Source organism: Pinus tabuliformis, chromosome Q (genome assembly GCF_031772625.1).
Source record: "Pinus tabuliformis cultivar Carrire ecotype Pingquan chromosome Q, CPIR1, whole genome shotgun sequence".
Lineage (NCBI taxonomy): Eukaryota > Viridiplantae > Streptophyta > Pinopsida > Pinales > Pinaceae > Pinus > Pinus tabuliformis.
Genome location: NC_142296.1, coordinates 783,166,039 through 783,184,507, shown reverse-complemented (window position 1 = coordinate 783,184,507; position 18,469 = coordinate 783,166,039). Strand labels below are relative to the sequence as shown.

At 37.4% G+C, this 18,469-nt stretch overlaps 1 long non-coding RNA gene across 2 annotated transcripts in view; it reads left to right on the top strand.

Moving 5' to 3' along the window:
- Positions 1-3,586, top strand: part of LOC149221822 (uncharacterized) — a 150,683-nt gene extending 147,097 nt beyond the window's left edge. For both annotated transcript variants that reach the window (XR_016249393.1, XR_016249392.1), the window contains one exon: positions 3,297-3,586. This is a non-coding gene — a long non-coding RNA (uncharacterized LOC149221822). The remainder of the gene's footprint in view (positions 1-3,296) is intronic.
- Positions 3,587-18,469: the final 14,883 nt, after the last annotated feature.

Here is an 18,469-nt window from a genome sequence, read left to right as displayed (position 1 = left end):
ATCACAAGAATCAACATAAGAAGCACAAAATATCACACATAGATTCTTTCAAAATTTTTCTTCAATTAATTTCACGAAGACAAACTTCTATGTTTTTACAAAGTTCTCTCTGGCTGCAACTATAAGGAAGCTACTACTCCCTAATTTAGCAACTACTACTAAAAGGAGCAACAACCCTAGTTTTATCAACTACCACTGAAAGGAGCTCCAACCCCTAACTATTTACTAGCCACTATTGAAAGGAGCTACAACCCCTGATCTACAAGCTACCACTTGCTTGACCTCAATGATTCATCTTTCATACAATTTTCAAACTCAAATCATGAAGGCTACTTCTTTACATAAACAAATAAATTTCTCACCTCAATCACTCACCACAAACACCATAAAATCACCTTCAACAATCTTTGATCACTGATCAATCCACCAACATCCACCTCTGAACAATAATTGAACCACCAACACACCATACAACCAACAACACCTCTTGAAAATTCGATTATGCTTATGTAGAAATTAGGGCTGATATTTTTAATTTTCGAACTTTAGTTAACTTGCACTTAAATTTCACTGAGGTTTTGATCTCATTAACTTCTTGTTTTTCTGCTTCTGGAATGTTCTCTTGATGTGTACTATAAGTCTTCAATCTCTACTTGGTTGTCTTTGTGAGTGAAGCTGAGTTAATTGTCCAAATTTTCAATTCTAGAAAAAATATTAGGCTTTATTTGTGACTTTCTAAATTTGGCTATCTCCATATTTGACAAAATCAACACAAATATACTGCCAACTCTATCCATGCCATTGCTAAAAAATTCTTCAACTGCTAGTGTCCTCTGTCGACTGTTGGAGCGCTTGTCCTTTAGCACTTTCACCAAATGACTTAGAGCTGTGACCAAGTTGCTATTAGGTCAGCGGTCGAATGGGGTCAAAGCTTTGCCAAATTTTCGTTTCTCCTCCAACTCCCTGACTTCTGAATGGAAACTTTCCAATACCAACCTTGGTGCGAATTTCCACACAGTTCAAGAGGTCGAAGATCAACCTATATACCTTACTGCATGCTGGCACTTACCTTCAACTGGTTGGAGGTCCGACTAGCTTGGAGTCTCGACCTTCTGCACAAGTTTTTGAATTATCTCCGATAATCAAATACATAGGAAAATATTACCAAACACGACCTTTGGCTCAAATGCCACATCATCTTGTTAACGCCATATGTGCCACGTGGCGGCTCTAGAATGGTGACATGTGTCACCCGGGTTTGGCCCACTTGGCCACTAGAAAATGTCGAAAAAAACATGCCACGTGTCACACATCATAGGTGCCACATCACTGTTGACATCATGTTGATGTCATCATCCACTTGAGTTTCCACCTATACGTCCACTTCACCTCTGTCGGCCAATAAAATGATGCCATGTGTTATCTCTCTGGTTGGTCCATGCTTGTCAACTCATCCTGCCACTTGTTCAGCCACGTCCTCCTGGCACACTTTGTTAATTGGTCCAACTCACCTGTTTATGCCACCTTGCTCAACCATGCTTCCCTTGCCACATATTGTTTACCGCTGTGGTTTTAACGTGGACCCCCCATGTGATTTCGTGGTAAAAGGGGGTCCTGCTTTTAATATGAGTTGTTGATCTTATGATTGCCGGTATGGCAATATCGCCAATAGCGTATTACCCTTTGTTGTTAACCCTTAGGCGCATTTGGGCTCGCACAATTCCGCCAATTGGTTAGAGGGGATGCGTGGTGCACAATCTGCGTTCATACATGCTCGAGGTTTAATGAATGTTCTCCACCAAGAGCTCCGCCAAGTTTGGCCAAATGCCAAAACTAACTCCAACTAAGACCATCATATTTTTAGCTGCAACCTTTGACTTTAGGGCTTCTGATTTTTTACTGGCAATTGCTTCTAATCTAGGAGGCTATTTGCAGACTTCCATATACCACTAGAAAGCTCTTTCAAAGTGTTGGAAACACTGAGAGGGGGTGAATCAATATTTCTTATCAATTAGTATATTTGTAATTTTACAGAGCATTAATTGTTATTAGCATTAGATAAACGTAAACATTTTTCAACACCATTCAACAATGGATAACAATAGAGACAGTAGACACATAGATTTTTAGGTGGAAACACCTCCGTCACAAAAACCACCTAATGCTTCTTAATATTTGTCTTCAAAAGATTTACATCAAGTTTTCGGCTCCAACTGAAGGAGGCACCAACCTATATGATGCTCCAATGCCATGTTTACCAACTGCAACTGGGACGACGTTCCAACGTCCTGTTTTACAAGCTCCAACTTGTAGGTGCTCCAACACCCTGTGTACCAGCTGCAATTGGACGAATGCTCCAATGCCCTGTGCATACTCCAACCTGCCCTAGCGCCACTTTGTCGCCCTAAAGTGTTCTCAGGCTCCAACCTGAAGGCGACTCCACTCTACTTCCTTGCACCACCCAACCACCCTGATCAGCCGACACTGGACAAACCATGTTTCACAATTTTCAGACTGGATCCACCTGTGCTCTGAATCAATACAAAACAACTAAAATACAAAATAACTGCAACACCAACTCTATCAATCAAATTTTCCTCTGCTCATCAAACTCTAGCTGTCAATATCAATCACTTCTATCTTTGTCCAAACTGCATATCAAACCCTAGCTTCACAACTGTAACCAACACTGCTCATCGTATAGATAAATCTGTCAATAACTTTATCAGAAGTATGTCGAATCATTAATGCAATAACCTGCACCATATCTGCTCTGGCATCACAATCCTGTAATACTTCCACTGCTAACACTGTTAACCTGTGCCTGTGAGCACAACCTTAGATGCCACCAATCCGATCTATGCCCAACAATAAGTTGTATCCTTGATGAGCTTTGGATCATAGGATGCCGCAATCAAAACCTTAGCTACTCACACCAGCATCATCAATTACTGAGATGCACTTTGTGGCAATGTAATATGTATTGTTTAAAAAAAAGGATCAACCCTAGAGCTTGTTGTCAATTGACAATATCAACACATTATCAAACTTCCACTCTGTGCCATATGCATCCAATGACAATTATTGCAAGATTTGACAAAATATAACTGTTTTTGTACTTTTATCAGTTCAGCTGTAGGTGACTCAAATTCTTAGATTCTTCATAAAAGTGATGCTTCAAGGTCTGCACACAATTCTCAACGTGTATGATGCAGATGTATTTTGATGCCTTAAAGACTTGCTACATTTAGAGACCTGCTCCAAACTTCAATTCTGTCCACTTGTTTTGTTTGCAGTGGTTTATGCTCAGGATTATACTATCGGCAGTTCAGAACAGTGAGCAATGTAGCCAATACTTGAACCAAAACAATTTGACAGCGTCTACAAGAATAGCTAATTGCAGTAGTGAAACATACAATGCAAAGGATGCCGTCAATGTAACTTTGAATGATCAAACTTCTTGACAAGTCAGTGTCCCGAATTTCTGTGACAAAATCCTATTATTCAAAACATCTTGAGGTAATAAGGATTCATGTTTTCTCTGGGTTACTTATTTCAATATGGTAGGGTTACTGTTTTAACCTTAGTTCTGATCAAAATTCCTTTTCAATGGTCTACCAAAGAGTGCCCAATTACAGGGCTGAAAGGACCAAGGTTATCAATATGGTTGAGTGTGCAATATGATACAAATTGAAGTTTAGTACAGTAACTAATAAACCCTGATATTTGCAAAAGTAGGCTGAACAATGAATGTCTAAACTTTAGTGGACAAAGTATGAAAAAATCAGAAAGCAGAGAGTACCATTGAAGAAATGGAGGATTTTAATATTCAATGTAAAGTCCTTTTCTCAAGAAAACTAAACAAGCAAATCTAGATCAGTTTCAACGAAGAATTCATACCTGAGCTGAACTGTACCTTAAAATGGCAGTAGTGATTTTAGTGACAGATGCGAACTTGAGATAAATTAAATGGCTGAGGTTGCAATGTTTAGGCCTTAGAATAGTTCTGTTTGACTGAACAGACCTTCACAAAGCCTCCAGCCAATTCGAATTTTTCTTGTATCACAGAGCCATATCGCATTTCTTCAAGTCAATAATTAACTCATTTCTGGATCCTTTTAGTTGCTCTGTGGGCCGGAGGTCTGAATGCAGTCTTCAACAAATCTAACCCCAAATTCACATAGCCTTGATCACAAATGCTCAGAAAACAAAGATGACGTCACAGAGATTACACACAAAAGACTTCAGACTATTTCAAGCCTCTGCGGCATAGATGAAACCTAGGGTAATAAATACTCAAAGAACCAACCATTTACTGGGCCAGAAACAAGAATTGACCAGGTGATATTGTCTTGGCCAGAGGATTTAATCTTTTGCACTGGAGCAGCGAGATATCCTCAGAAACCCGAAATGTTCAATACTCTCGACCTCCAAAAAGATTTACTCCATGATCCACAAGGTTGAAGATAATTCAAAGGTCACAAATTAGATTTGCATAATGTTCATATGTATCAGTTTGGAAGAGAGATATACCTTGTATTTATAATGTTTGAAGGATAAAACAAATATCATACTTTAGGGAAAAGATTTGAAACTGACAAGGAGTTGAGATAGATTATAATTAAAATTTAAAACTTCAATAAAATTACATCTTTATATTTTGATATATAAATATTTGAGTGATCCCAAAAATAGTTTTGACCCTTCATTTACTAATGTTTCTTTAATCTATGACCATGAAAGAAATTAATTTTATTCCCTTTTTATCTTCACATTTGACCAGCCAATATATTTATGCCACATCATCCACCTTGGGTTTTTTACCCATGGATTGGGGCTTTAACTTCAAACTGGCATAACTCACAAACCCTGAAGGCTCTCATGGCATGCCACATATCACCGTATTCAGCTCGACGAGGAGAATCCAATAGCGAGGATCTCCAAGGCAAATTTAATAATGTACCTCTTCAGAAACTTCCAACAAGTGTGGGGTATGACCATCACCCAGGGAATTCAAACCGTAGAGCTAGGGTTTTTCCACGATCCTTCCATATGAGATTCCAACTTGATGCAATCCAGACAAATATTAAGAGCGTTCATTAACGTATGTTGGCATTAATGACGACACCATTCAACACAGAGCTCTATCTATCTTAGCAGTTTCCAATAACACTTGAAATGAACTGCTATATTGAGAATGGCTTCGAAGTCTCTGTTCCTTTATCAATCTTCTAGCACCCATCAATGCCTTTGCCATCAATTTGCCTTTGCTTTTGCCATCAATGACACCATATGTCTAACACTCCCGTCACTTTTCTCTGAAGTCTTAACTCGTCCTAACTGAACTTGTTTCTGTAGTCTTAACTTGTCCTAACTGGACTTTTCTTTGCCACCTCATCCTGTAGTCTAACTGAAGAAGACTCCATCAAATTGAAGCTCCAACACTATGCATGCAACCATTCCAATGAACTAGAAATCAACTCATCACACCGAAGTCTATCTTATGAATTCACATTCATGCTAGAGAAAGACAATTCGAGGTCTTTACTAGCTAAGTTGTAAGCCATAAGACTTTCCTTCGCTACATTTTAAACACTCTCTCTTAGCAAGGAAGGGATTCTTTACAACTCCCAACATATCTCTGAAAAACACGAACTTGCCTTTGACTAAGGCCTTCATCAAGATATATGCAACCCGCTCATATGTGGAAATGTTTGATAGCTTTACTATCCCTTTCTACACACAGTCCCTGAGATGATGGTACCTGATCTTGATGTGCTTGGTGTGGTCATAAAAAATTGGATTCTCAGAGAGCTTAATGCAACTCTGCTTGTCACAATAAATCATGGTGGGCTCCAACCCCTGCCTGAAAAGACCCACAAGCAACTTCCTCATCCAGATGGCTTCACATGCTGCCAAGCTAGCAACGATGTATTCAACCTCTGCTGAACCGAGTGCAACTGATGTCTGCTTCTCGCTAAACCATGAAACAACTACTGACCCAATGCTAAAGACGCAACCTGAAGTACTCTTCCGATCTGTGGAGCTCCCTACCCAATCTGCATCTGTGAAGCCCTCAAGTCTCACTCCATCAAACTATTTTTACCATAACCCATAATCTATTGTGCCTTTGATATACCTCAAGACATGCTTGGTAGAAACTTGTTAATTTTAATAGGGAAATGTTAGAACAATTTTCTTATACATTTAACAACTTCAAATAATCATCATTAGCATTAGGTTTTGTAAAAATTTTTGTCATGAAACAATAATAAGAAAGTTCATTCATAAACATGATAGAGTAATAGAAAATCACAGTAGAAACACTAAGAAACCATGAGACAAGAGACACAGAAACTAGGCCTGAGGCCAGGGCAAAACCCACAAGGGGAAAACCCATAAATTCTTCCTTATGCGAGATAGAGAGAGAGTTCAAGATACATCAATACATTAGAGACATCATCAAGTCAATAGCCAAACCAATACCCAAGAATGAGATGAATGCCAAGCCAAATCCCATAACCCTCCACTTTTTTGGCCTCCTTATCTTCTCCTGAAATTCGCTAGATCAAAGTTTCACAAGGCAAATTCAATATTCCAAAATGAGGAGGAAAGGCTCCTTTATGTAGACTTTTGTGGGGGTCGAATGGGTGCCTCCTAGGGCCCAGCCGACCTAAGACAATTTGAGGCCGACTTGTAAGTTTTGGAGGGAGAAATTTAAATTATAAATTTTACAATTCCTTCCTTTTATTTTCGTTGATGGATATGCCGACCATGGCTACAATTTTCATCACTCTTTCTTAGCCATGGAGATATTTTCATTCTCTTTCATCATAAGGAAAGCAGATAGCATCACTCTGTCTTAGCTATGGAGGTATTCTTTCGGCTGCTCCATAAATCTCATCTCGGCTGAATAGTGATGTCTCAAACCACAATGGATGATAGGGGAGATCAATTTACCACAACCAAGTCCATGGCAATCACATTTGATCTTGGTAAAGATCACACACACCCTATTGGTCTCGAGGTCAAGCTCCATGGCCTAAAAAAGTATGTCATAGTTCTCATCTCAGATGTAAATGTCTCAACATAAGGAAAAGTTGATAGCTACATCATCATCTCATCTCGGAAGAATGATCCACAATGATAATATGGGAGATCGATTTACCACAACCAAGTACATGGCAGTCATAAATGACCTTGGTAAAGATCACACGCACCCTATATGCCCATTGATTGACCCTCACCCAACTTGATCCTTAGCGATCAAGTGGTAGAACACCCGCATCCAATACTTAGGGAGATCAATTTACCTTAACCAAGTCCATGGTAGGCGTGTTTGACTTTGGTAAAGATTACACACACCTAAGTCTCCTCACCCACTAGCCAAATGGGTGGCAATCTCGGCAAGCTTAACTAAGTCCATGGCCATTGGTCAATAAAGACACGAAGGTGACTTGTGGGTAGGATGCATATTGGGGCATGTAGTCAACCAAGTCCATGACTCGAAGGAGTACCCTCACACCCAGGAGCCTTGCTGCTCACCCCCCCTCACCAAGTCCATGGCTAGTCGAGAGACTGGGGGGAGCATATGCTTAGTGTTCTCGATCAGTAGTGTTCCGTCTCAAGTAGGGAAACATTCTCCTACACTCCAAGTTGCTTTTTAAAGAATAAGAACTTTGTTTTCGGCAACGACTTGGTGAGAATGTCAGCAATCTGCTCATATGTCGAGATGTGTTGGAGCCTCATTGCTCCTCCTTGTACCATATCTTTGATATAGTGGTACTTGATCTCAATGTGTTTCAATCTGTCATGAAACACTGGATTCTCTGAAAATCTGATCCTGCTTTGACAGTCACAGTATATGAAGATCAAATCTAGCACATGATCAAACAACTCTGCAAGGAGCTTCCGCAATCACACTACTTCACAACTAGCCATACTACTGCAATATACTCTGCCTCGATTGTACTGAGAGCAATAGATCTCTGCTTCCTGCTCATCTAGGAAATCATGGCAGGTCCTAGGCTAAAGCAACACCCTTATGTGTAATACTCTTAGCTCAATCACATAATAATCAACAAATGACTCAACAACAGAAAAGGTATCCACGAAAAGCTTCTGCACTTTATCAAATATTCCAACAGACAACAACATCCAGCGATTCATTCAACTTTAGCTGGAGCTTCTCATAGAAGCAAACAATCCAACAGATAACAAGTGGCTTCTCACATAAGCAAATATCATCACCCTGCTTGAAAACAGAAAAGTGTGCCATAGTCGAATTCGTCAGACAATAAAAGGCTTCTTACAGAAGCAAACATCAGAAACCAACTTCACAAATCTGCTACATTTCTAGCTTCAATTGTGTTACAAGCAACAGGGTCATCAATGTCATTTCGACCAATACAACATCTAGAATTCATCAAGTCCAGTTAGTAGTTTCATGCATCGGGTGGTTCAACAAGCCAATCAAAGAATCAACAACAGAGTCTCGCAACTTCTTCAAATTTTTCATCCAGCAAGTGTCCATGGACACAGTCCATTATGCCTCAACCTCAGAAATTTCATCGGGCTCATGCCATATTTTCAATCTTTCAATTCTTCAATCAACTTCCTCTTACATTGGACAAAGAGGATCTTAGACCTTATTAGAAACATATCATCACAGGCTCATTTTCAACACAATCAGATCAACATAAAAAACTTGTAGCCATCTTCATCATGGATGTCACATAGATCAAAACTTGCTTCAACCAAGCTGATCTTGTCTTGCTCCCTCTGAGTCCAAAGGCTCATCCAATCACAAGTATTTTGTTCTTCCATCCTTCTTAATTTGCTGCCACAACCTTGGCCGTATTCATTGTGCACCTGCAATCCTCACTAGAAGGCCATGGAAGAACAAATGCAACCAAGCAAGATATACAAGACAAGAGACTCATAACGACACATCATCAGGGACTCTATATCATCATCAACAGGGAGGCCACATCAACATCATCATCATCAAAGAGTCAACCATCAATTTGTCCACATCGTTAATGAGTTGACCTCATTCACATCATCAAGTAGTTGACCTCGACCATCAAGAAGTCCACATTATTAATGAGTCCATATATCATCATCAAAAAGTTGACCTTGTTCGTATCATTATCACAGAGCCTACATCATTATCATCGACCTTGTCAACATCAACATCAAGGAGCTAGGGTTTCTCCTTATAATAGAAGCAATCTAGGGTTTGTCCATAAACTATAGCTGCATATATGACTTTCAAATGGGCAAAGTTTTAGCAACAATAATATTCTATCCTCAGTTAGCTAAAACAATATGTCGGTAGCAACACTATCATCTGCAACATTAGCCTCAACAACTACACAGGGCATCAATTATATATATATGTTACTCATAACCCTAATAGGCATCCATTATACTTGGTGAATGCAATCAAGTGCAACTTTTCTAGGTCATTTGAACTCATCGGAAATATATGACAATAATTCAATATATATATATATAGATATGTATATGTCATATTTTACTCATAACCCTAACAAGCATCTACTATACTTGGTGAATGAAATCAAGTGCAACTTTGCTAGGTTATCAGAACTCATCATAAATATATGACAATAATTCAAAACTTGATCTGCCATATAGTACTTCTTTTGTTCCTCAGGGCAATGACCTACACATCAACAAACACTTATGCACAGGTATTAGATCAGCCAAACAATTTACATATTTACTACTAACAAACCATAATCACATGGCTAGGATTTATCGAAATATTACTAGAAAATTTGAGTATATGGGCTAGGGTTAGAACAAAACCCTAACAATCCTCAAAGCTTACAAGTTTCCAAAGCTTACAAGTTTCCAAAGCTTACAAGTTTCCAAAGCATCAAAACATCTACAACATTAAAAGTCACTTCATACTATTGGGGGCAATGAACCTTGTTACTACACAATCTAGCTGGGCCCTAAGGAAGGGAAACTGAAAGGACAACTACCAGATAAGTGACAACAATGGGACAATGACCCACTGTCACCTTAGTCAAGGTCCCCTGCTCTTTACGCACTTTCACTGATGGGAGGAGTCCCAGTAAAGAGGGAATCACTTGGAATGAATAGATTGTTGATTTAGGTGTGAAGTGATTCCACTAAGCCTATTTAAGGAGAGACACAATAATAGTTCGATGCTTCAAAGAAGCTAAAGGCTCTCCAAGAAAGACCTAGGAGGATATCAAGACTTGGGGCTTGATATTTGCAGTGATAATAGGTATACCTAAGGTCAAGACCCCAAGTGATGGGATAGGACCTCTAAAAGAAGCTTGATGTAATGTTTTAAAACTTTCAAGAGACTCTTTGGTTCCTTTGAGAGACCTAGGAAAGACTTGCACTAGACCTAGGGTTTTATGAATAATTGTGGGAAGAAATACTTCCAAGGTACTCACTAGGTCAAGGCAAGGGAGGAGAAAAGGTTTCTTATGATTTATTCCAACGAATACCATGCTCATACAACCCTCAAAGAAGTCTCCAAGGTGAGGGAGAAAGACCTAGGTTTTCCCTTATAGAGTAGCACCTAGGGAAAGAGATTTTATGGATGAAACTTGGGTGAATACCCACCAAACTTGGAGCATAGGTAGCCTAGACCGCGAGATTGAGGTTTGGACCCTCAAATTCCTGAAAAATCACCTCCCTAAAATTTCTTTGCAAGCCCTAGATTTTTGCCCTACATTTAGGGGACCGAAATTTAGGAGGAGAAAATATGGAACAAAAGAGAAGTTGATCACCAAACTTCTTAGACTAGTGCCTAGTCCTTTGGGCTATGGAGTATAAGATGATCCAAAATTGGCCAAAACCATCCTTAAGGAGGCTAAAGATTTATGCCCTAGCAACCAACCTTTAACATTTACCTACTCAAGATTAATGGATTTTCATGGAAGTAAGACAAAATCTCATCCACTAAGAACAATCATCATTTATCATGCAATGAGTAACATATGCAATTACCAACCAAATAGCTTTCTAAAATGATATTCAACAAATTAGGGCATAAGAGCATTAACTAGTTGCAACAATTCCATACATTAGACATTATTCCAAGAAAAATATTCAACAAGAAGCACTTACAAGATGACAATATGATATATCTAACCACAAATCATGAAGTAGCTCCAAAGAAGATTGAAAATTTCAGCTCCAAATGTCAAAAAGCATCAAAGAATCTCCATTAGTCTCTGAAGAAAAACTGCGAGTTCCTTTTACAAGAGAAGAATCCAAGTGATGATGACGAGTTCTCACAAATGAGACTCTTTTCTATTTATATGAGTCTCTCTAAATCAAATTAGCCTAATGATCCCCCAAAATTATAAAACAATGTGCTAGAAACAAGCCTTGGTTACAAGCCGTCCAAGTAGCTATCACAAGTTATGAAAAATCCATACATAAGTAAGCCAAATTGATGATGTCATGATGAAGGGCTGTTGGAGGGCCACGTTGAGTCCTCTAAGTGCCATGATGAGAGAGAGGGCTCCAATAAAGATGAATTAGGGGATGGCCCCTAATTTTCCATGTAAGTCATCATGTGGTGCCCCAAAGTGGGTTTGGGGCACATCTGTTGGTCTCATGGGTCTCCAAATGAAAGAAAAGCCTGTACAATGCTCCAAATGAGGACTTTGATGATGGTGCATGCCCTCCCATGCCTCAAGGGTGAGACAAACCTCCTTTGGGCCTTGGATCAACTGCCCAAATGATTTTGATGATATATAGGTATTTGTTGTAGCATTGCTATTTTTGGATGCTAGAGGCCATCTAGAGCCTATTTGATGATGTATTTTGGGTTCAGGGATGGATTGCATTCAATGCTATTTTGGTTATGTGCACCCTTACATGCTATATAAATGAGAACTTTTGCTTATTTGTGTATAATGGTTACGATTCATATGGATGCACATGTATATATATGTTTTTCTCTAAAATTTGAATATTTTATGTGTTTTTGGTCAAATGATTTTTTGGCCCAGTTTTTTTACCAGTTCCCGGTTCACAAGGTTTTTCGGTTCGATCACCGTTTCAGTTCTGATAACATTGTTTCTCACAAGCTAATATAATGTCCTGACTATCTTTTGCATTTTATAGTATTCTTTTCTTTTGTTTCTTGCTTGTGACTATGATATGCTTTTAACCTTTTTTTAGTTGCATCAACCTCTAGGGCAACATTTCTAGGTTCGACCCAAACATTTGGACAAGGGGAGGGGGTGTACCAACCATAGTTTTAAAATTCGGCTGATTCGAAACAGAAACGGCCGAGTTGATCCGTTTCATTGCCCAGAAATGTGACTTGGTGGAGGAAACCGTATTGACTCGGTCGGAGTCATAACAGCGGCCCGTAACCCCCAAAAAAATGCAATTTTTCATATTTTCTTAAAAAAATTTAATTGTTAGCTGAGTGTTGGGGACTCCAAGGTGTTTTCTAAATTAGTTAAATGCTATTTGGGGTCCATTCTCCTCCCCTAGTATTGATATGCTATTCAAATTTCATGGTAATGTTAAATTCTTAAAATAAAAGTGACATTCTCCTTAATCTTCATTTTCATCCTTTTACTTAAATTTTTAACATTACCATGAAATGACTCAGGATGTTTGAGAGTGGTTCCGGCCTCATTGGATTTCATATGGAGAAAGTAGAATTTTAGATTTCATTCAAAATCTAGCAGACTTTTCAGTTTTTCAGGATTTCAGGATTGGAAGATTGCAATGTTTCCATTGAATTTTGTCATGTATTAGGGTATGGAACTCATATTTAATCAAGAGCACCAATCCCTCTCTGTACCTTGATGTTAGTGACATTGGTTGTCGAACTCCTCTGGGATTCGCTCCCAAACCAGGAGCTTCTGAAAATGTCGCTCCTGCTCCTGTTTTTGCTCTCGCTCCCCACTTTCGCTCTCGCTCCCAAGTAACACTGAGCCAGATGATGTTGGCAACTCTAGCAGTAGCCAGTAGTACTGGTCACAGACTTTTGTTGTAGAGGCCATTTATAGCCTCCTTGGTTATGTGTTTTTGTTTGATCTATATATCATCATCGTGTATGTATTGGACAGTGCACTGGGTGCCATTTTGATATAATGGATATATTCATGAGCCTACTTTGATCATTTGTTGTCTTCTATCTATATTCTAATGCTGTGCGTTTGGAAACATGAATGAGAATCTTTAAAATTATGTGTTTTTATAAAAAATAAATATTTAATGTATTTTTTGCAACGACCGAGTCATTGAGATCGAGTTGGCCGAGTCGATACCGAGTCGGAGTCGACCCTCAACCGAATCGGAGTCGGAGTCGGAGTTTTAAAACATTGGTACCAATGCCTTGCGGACCCTGTGGTCATGTGGACCTAGAGAGGGAAAATGATGAAATAGGGCTTTTAATGTGCGGAGAGGAGAGAAAAATGTAAAATGGGAAAACAAAACTGCACTACCAAAATCAGGGTTTCCCAAGTAATGCCCTTCTTGAAGCTATAAGCTAATAGGGGAGATCCCATGGGACTAGGATTGAGGATTAACCCCCCATTTAAGGTAAGGGAACAAAATTATAGTCAAAACCCTTCCTTCTTCCAAGTCACTCAATAATCCATGCCCAAAGTGCCCAAGGAAAAACAAGCATAAGCACCAGATTGCACAATAAAAACATATGTTTAGGATTGGATTGCCCACCTTCAAACATATGCTCTTGATAGATGGGTGAGGGGACATATGACTAGCTTAGGGAGCAGAGATCGAGTGGCACAATACATCGGCTACACTGGTGGTTGTCAAGGGCTGCTGGCTGCTGGTTGAAGACAAATCTAGGAGAAGAATTCTCCTAATGGGTCACCCACTTTTGGTGGGTAACAAAGCTCATTCTCATTGCATCCATCCAAAGAGAAATTGCCCTAGGACATTCCTATTTACCTCCTTACCAATACCATATATCATTTCAGTCTTCCAAAACCTAGGATTCTCAAGACATTTCAAATTCATCAGTAATAAATTTGATCAAACTTTAGGATCTTTATCATGTCTTGATATCCTCGAGATTGATTCCAATATCCAGGGCTAGCAACATTAGTCTATGCAGAGAATTCTATCATATATATAGGGCAACATACATAGATTTGGCAGACCCTAAAGTAGCGATTAGACTTGCAACAAAACCACCCATTATTGATTGATTTTAAGACTTCAATGCAACTTATCAGGAGCTCTGACATATTGATGACTTTCTTAGCTGGCGGAGAAAAAACTCAATTTCATCATCTAGGGTTTTGTCTACAAATCCCATGACCATACTTATTCAAATTTCAGTTAGGAAATCCTTCAAAAAATCGGAGGCCTTACTTATTTTGCTAATTCCTATGACTTTGATGAGGTTCCAAAAGTAACATTGCATAGATGAGGTAGACATTCACAGTCTAGTCTTCAATTAAGAGAAACAACAACTTTTAGGTAAAAGAGTTAGTAATACATACCAGAAAGACAGGTCAACTCCTTTTGTAATGAATGTTGTGATGCTTCATTAACTCATATATTTACAGAGATAGATTCTTAGTGACTCAGACAATGTAATTCATCCCTTTTAAGTAGTATAGGGAAGAGCTCATATTTATTGGGATGATCTCAGACTTATTAGCCTTCAGATGACAATATTTACATATGCACAGAGAATAATGATATGGAACATGCCTCGCTTTTGCTCTTATTCTCAGAGATTACTAGAAATTCACGTCATAGATTTCATATGAATGATGCCACAGGATTCGCACAAGTAGTGCCATCATGCATACTTTTGATTCTTCAAGATTGGATCTTTTGAAAATCAGATAAGGGATCACAAACGAGGATCAATACTCTTTAGTCCTGTCACTATTTCGCAAATTAGAGAGACGATACTTACAAGAAAAAGGTTCGTATCCACATAGACATAATCTTGCGCTTCCACAAAGATTAGACTTGGTCGATATTTGGATCTTTGACTTCAGCATTTAGATATAATCCCACAGAGATGCTTGCTTGAATGCATTATTACAAGACTTGAATTGAGGTAGCTGGCATAAAGGAGACAAAGACTTCGCAAATTTTACAGAACTTGAGTTAAGACAAACTTCACGGACTTAAATGTGATAGATTCTCGGCCTTGCATTGTTCCATATAACGATTCACATACACTTTAGTGCAATTATCCTCAGAAGGCTCCACAAGTGGCTTGTACAACTATAAAGAGTTAACGCTATATATCTTAACGATGGAGGCTTGCACAATTACAGAGGATTGGATTTCTCAAAGGAGAATATAGATAGTGAAGATTGGATCATAGAAAGACAATTTCCAGAGGTCCACAATTTTATCTCAGAGGGTAGTCATCAGTTTCCATTCACAGGCTTGCATATTAGCATAAAAAATCGCATTCATGTTACAGAGATTAGTCCACAAAAAATAAATGCCTTGCTATCCGTTAGGATAACTCGGCCTGGTCACAGAGACAATTCACAGAGGCTCGAAATCTGCCCTTTGAATAGAATTACACTTCGGTCAAGTCGCAGAGAACATGGACATTCAAAATTTTCCCAATCTTATAGAATATATAAAATATCATAGAATTCACATGTCATAGAGGGTTAGCATCAAGGATGTTATAGAGCATGTCATAGAGCTTGCATAGAGAATTAGTACCTTAGGAAGTAAGCTCAATTTCCACTGGGAGACTTGGATCAAACCTTTGTTTTCAAATGCCATTGCAGATTGGACCTTGTTTTCAAATGCCATTGCAGACTCAACCTTCTTTGTTTCAAATGCCATTGCAGACTCAACCTTCTTTGTTTCAAATGCCATTGCAGATTGGACCTTGTTTTCAAGTGCCATTGCAGACTCGACCTTCTTTGCTTGATTCATTTGCCATAAATTAGTCCTGCTCTTCAATGACCCCTAGCTCTCATGCCATGTTAATTTTAATAGGGTAATGTTAGAACAATTTTCTTATACATTTAACAACTCCAAATAATCATCATTAGCATCAGGTTTTGTAACAGTTTTCATCATGAAGCAGTAATAAGAAAATTCATTCATAAGCATGACAGAGCAGTAGAAACTCCAAGAAACCATGAGACAAGAGACACAGAAATTAAGCCCGAGGCCAGGGCAAAACCCACAAGGGGAAAGCCCGAAAATTCTTCCTTATGCGAGAAAGAGAGAGAGTTCAAGATACATCAGTACATTAGAGACATCATCAAGTCAATAGCCAAACCAATACCCAAGAATGAGAGAAATGCCAAGCCAAATCCCATAGCCCTCCTTCACTTTTTCGGCCTCCTTATCTCCTCTTGAAATTCGTTGGATCAATAATTCTAAGAAAAAATGGAACAAATGATATTGAAACCAAAGGGAAGAATAAAGAATAAAGGCATCACTATTTTCAAAACTTTTGGAAATAAACACACTTTTGTGAATATTAATCTCACAAAACAATTAGATCTTTTTATGTAGTCTATGAAAAATCCCATTGTTATGTTTGTTGGTGATCAACAAATCAAAGGAATAAGTTGGTGCTCTGAAGTTTACATATAAATATGAAGCCTAGAATTACAAACTAAATGTTGTGCTCTACCACTTGATCAGATTGACATGGTGTTAGAAACAAAATGATAATGCAAATAAAAACCTATGCCACAAATTTCCCAAAACAATTTATGAAATTCAAATGAAAGTATTCAAGCACAAGCCCATAATCAAAATGACTCCAAAATGAAAAACAAAATCACCCAAGATTGTTAGAGGACAAAACATTTCCAAAAAAGAATGATATTTTATGTAGTATTAAAAAACAAAAAATAAAGACACATAATTTATAATATATATGCCTATACAAAAAAAATTAAGATGTTGATATAATTATGAGAAGTTACATTACATCAAATATCGCCTTGACACGTATAAAATGCTAAGGATACTAATTAATGTAATCATCCTGTTATTCATATATTATACATTTATATGTTAATTATATATTATACATTTAAACTTATTTTTTATCTAATTTTTTAAATCAAATATTCTTAAGCTATTTTGCTTCTTGTCCCTGCTCCCATCTATTGTTCAGAAACATTACATAAATATAAACACAGAGTAATAACAACAACTTTTTATTGAACCAACAAGCCAACATTTATTGCAATAAAAATAATTATTATATATATATATATATATATATATATATAATTAAAAAAATATATTCAATGAAACATTATGTGCTTGAAGATGTGCCCTACACAACCACGAAAAAAATCATAATCATAGAACTTTATTTTTCATAAAAAAGATCACAATCATTTCATTCTTTTTAGAAAAGACTCATTCAAATTCTGTTAGAAAAATCTGTAGCAAAATTGCAATCTTTATATTCCTTTGAAAAAATAGAAAACTTATTCATTCCCTTGAAAAAATAGAAAACTTATTCATTCCCTTGAAAAAATAGAAAACTTAAGTTCAACAAAGAAATAAAAAATATTTGTCCACATCTGCCAAACAAGGAAAAGACATTTCAAGTTCTGTTAGAAAAATCTGTAGCACAATTGCAATCTTTATATTCCTTTGAAAAAATAGAAAACTTATTCATTCCCTTGAAAAAATAGAAAGCTTGAGTTCAACAAAGAAATAAGAAATATTTGTCCACATCTGCCAAACAAGGAAAGGATATTTGTGGTGAGATCACACTGTTTATTCTTTTTGAAAAATACTCAAATTTGCCAATTCTTCATAAACACATTGAAAATTGGTAAATACAAAATCCATTCAATTCAAACAGTGCAAACAGAAACACAAAAACATCATTAAAAAATTTAAATGTATAAATTGTAAAACTTAATTAAGTACATAGATATATACAAAGAATCAATGCCATTTGAAAGTCATATATCCCTGAACCATTAGTTGTAAGTTTCCCTCTTATCTACAATCTGAAAACAAGACTCTACCCAAAGCTACTCTAAAAGAATTTTTCAATTCCAAAAAAAGCATTCACACACTTGAAATAAGTCTATTACCCATCATTATTGTTGTCCGCCTAGTGAGAGATGAGTTAGTAGAAGTTATACAACCAAAACACTACAAATATGATTTCTCTATTTAATTTTTCAACATTTTTCAGAATTTAATTCATGAAAAAATAAGGATAAGAATTTATAATGATTTTCCTATAAAACAGAGAATCTGCGCAGTATAATATAAAACAAGCCATATCCATACTTCCACAAAATGGCAGAGGAAAATATAAAACAAGCCATATCCATACTTCCACAAAATGGCAGAGGAAAATGTTCAGAATTTAATTCATGAAAAAATAAGGATAAGAATTTATAATGATTTTCCTAATTTGCCAGAGGCCCAGAACAGAACAGAAACAACATATTCGTTATATACTACACAGCAACAA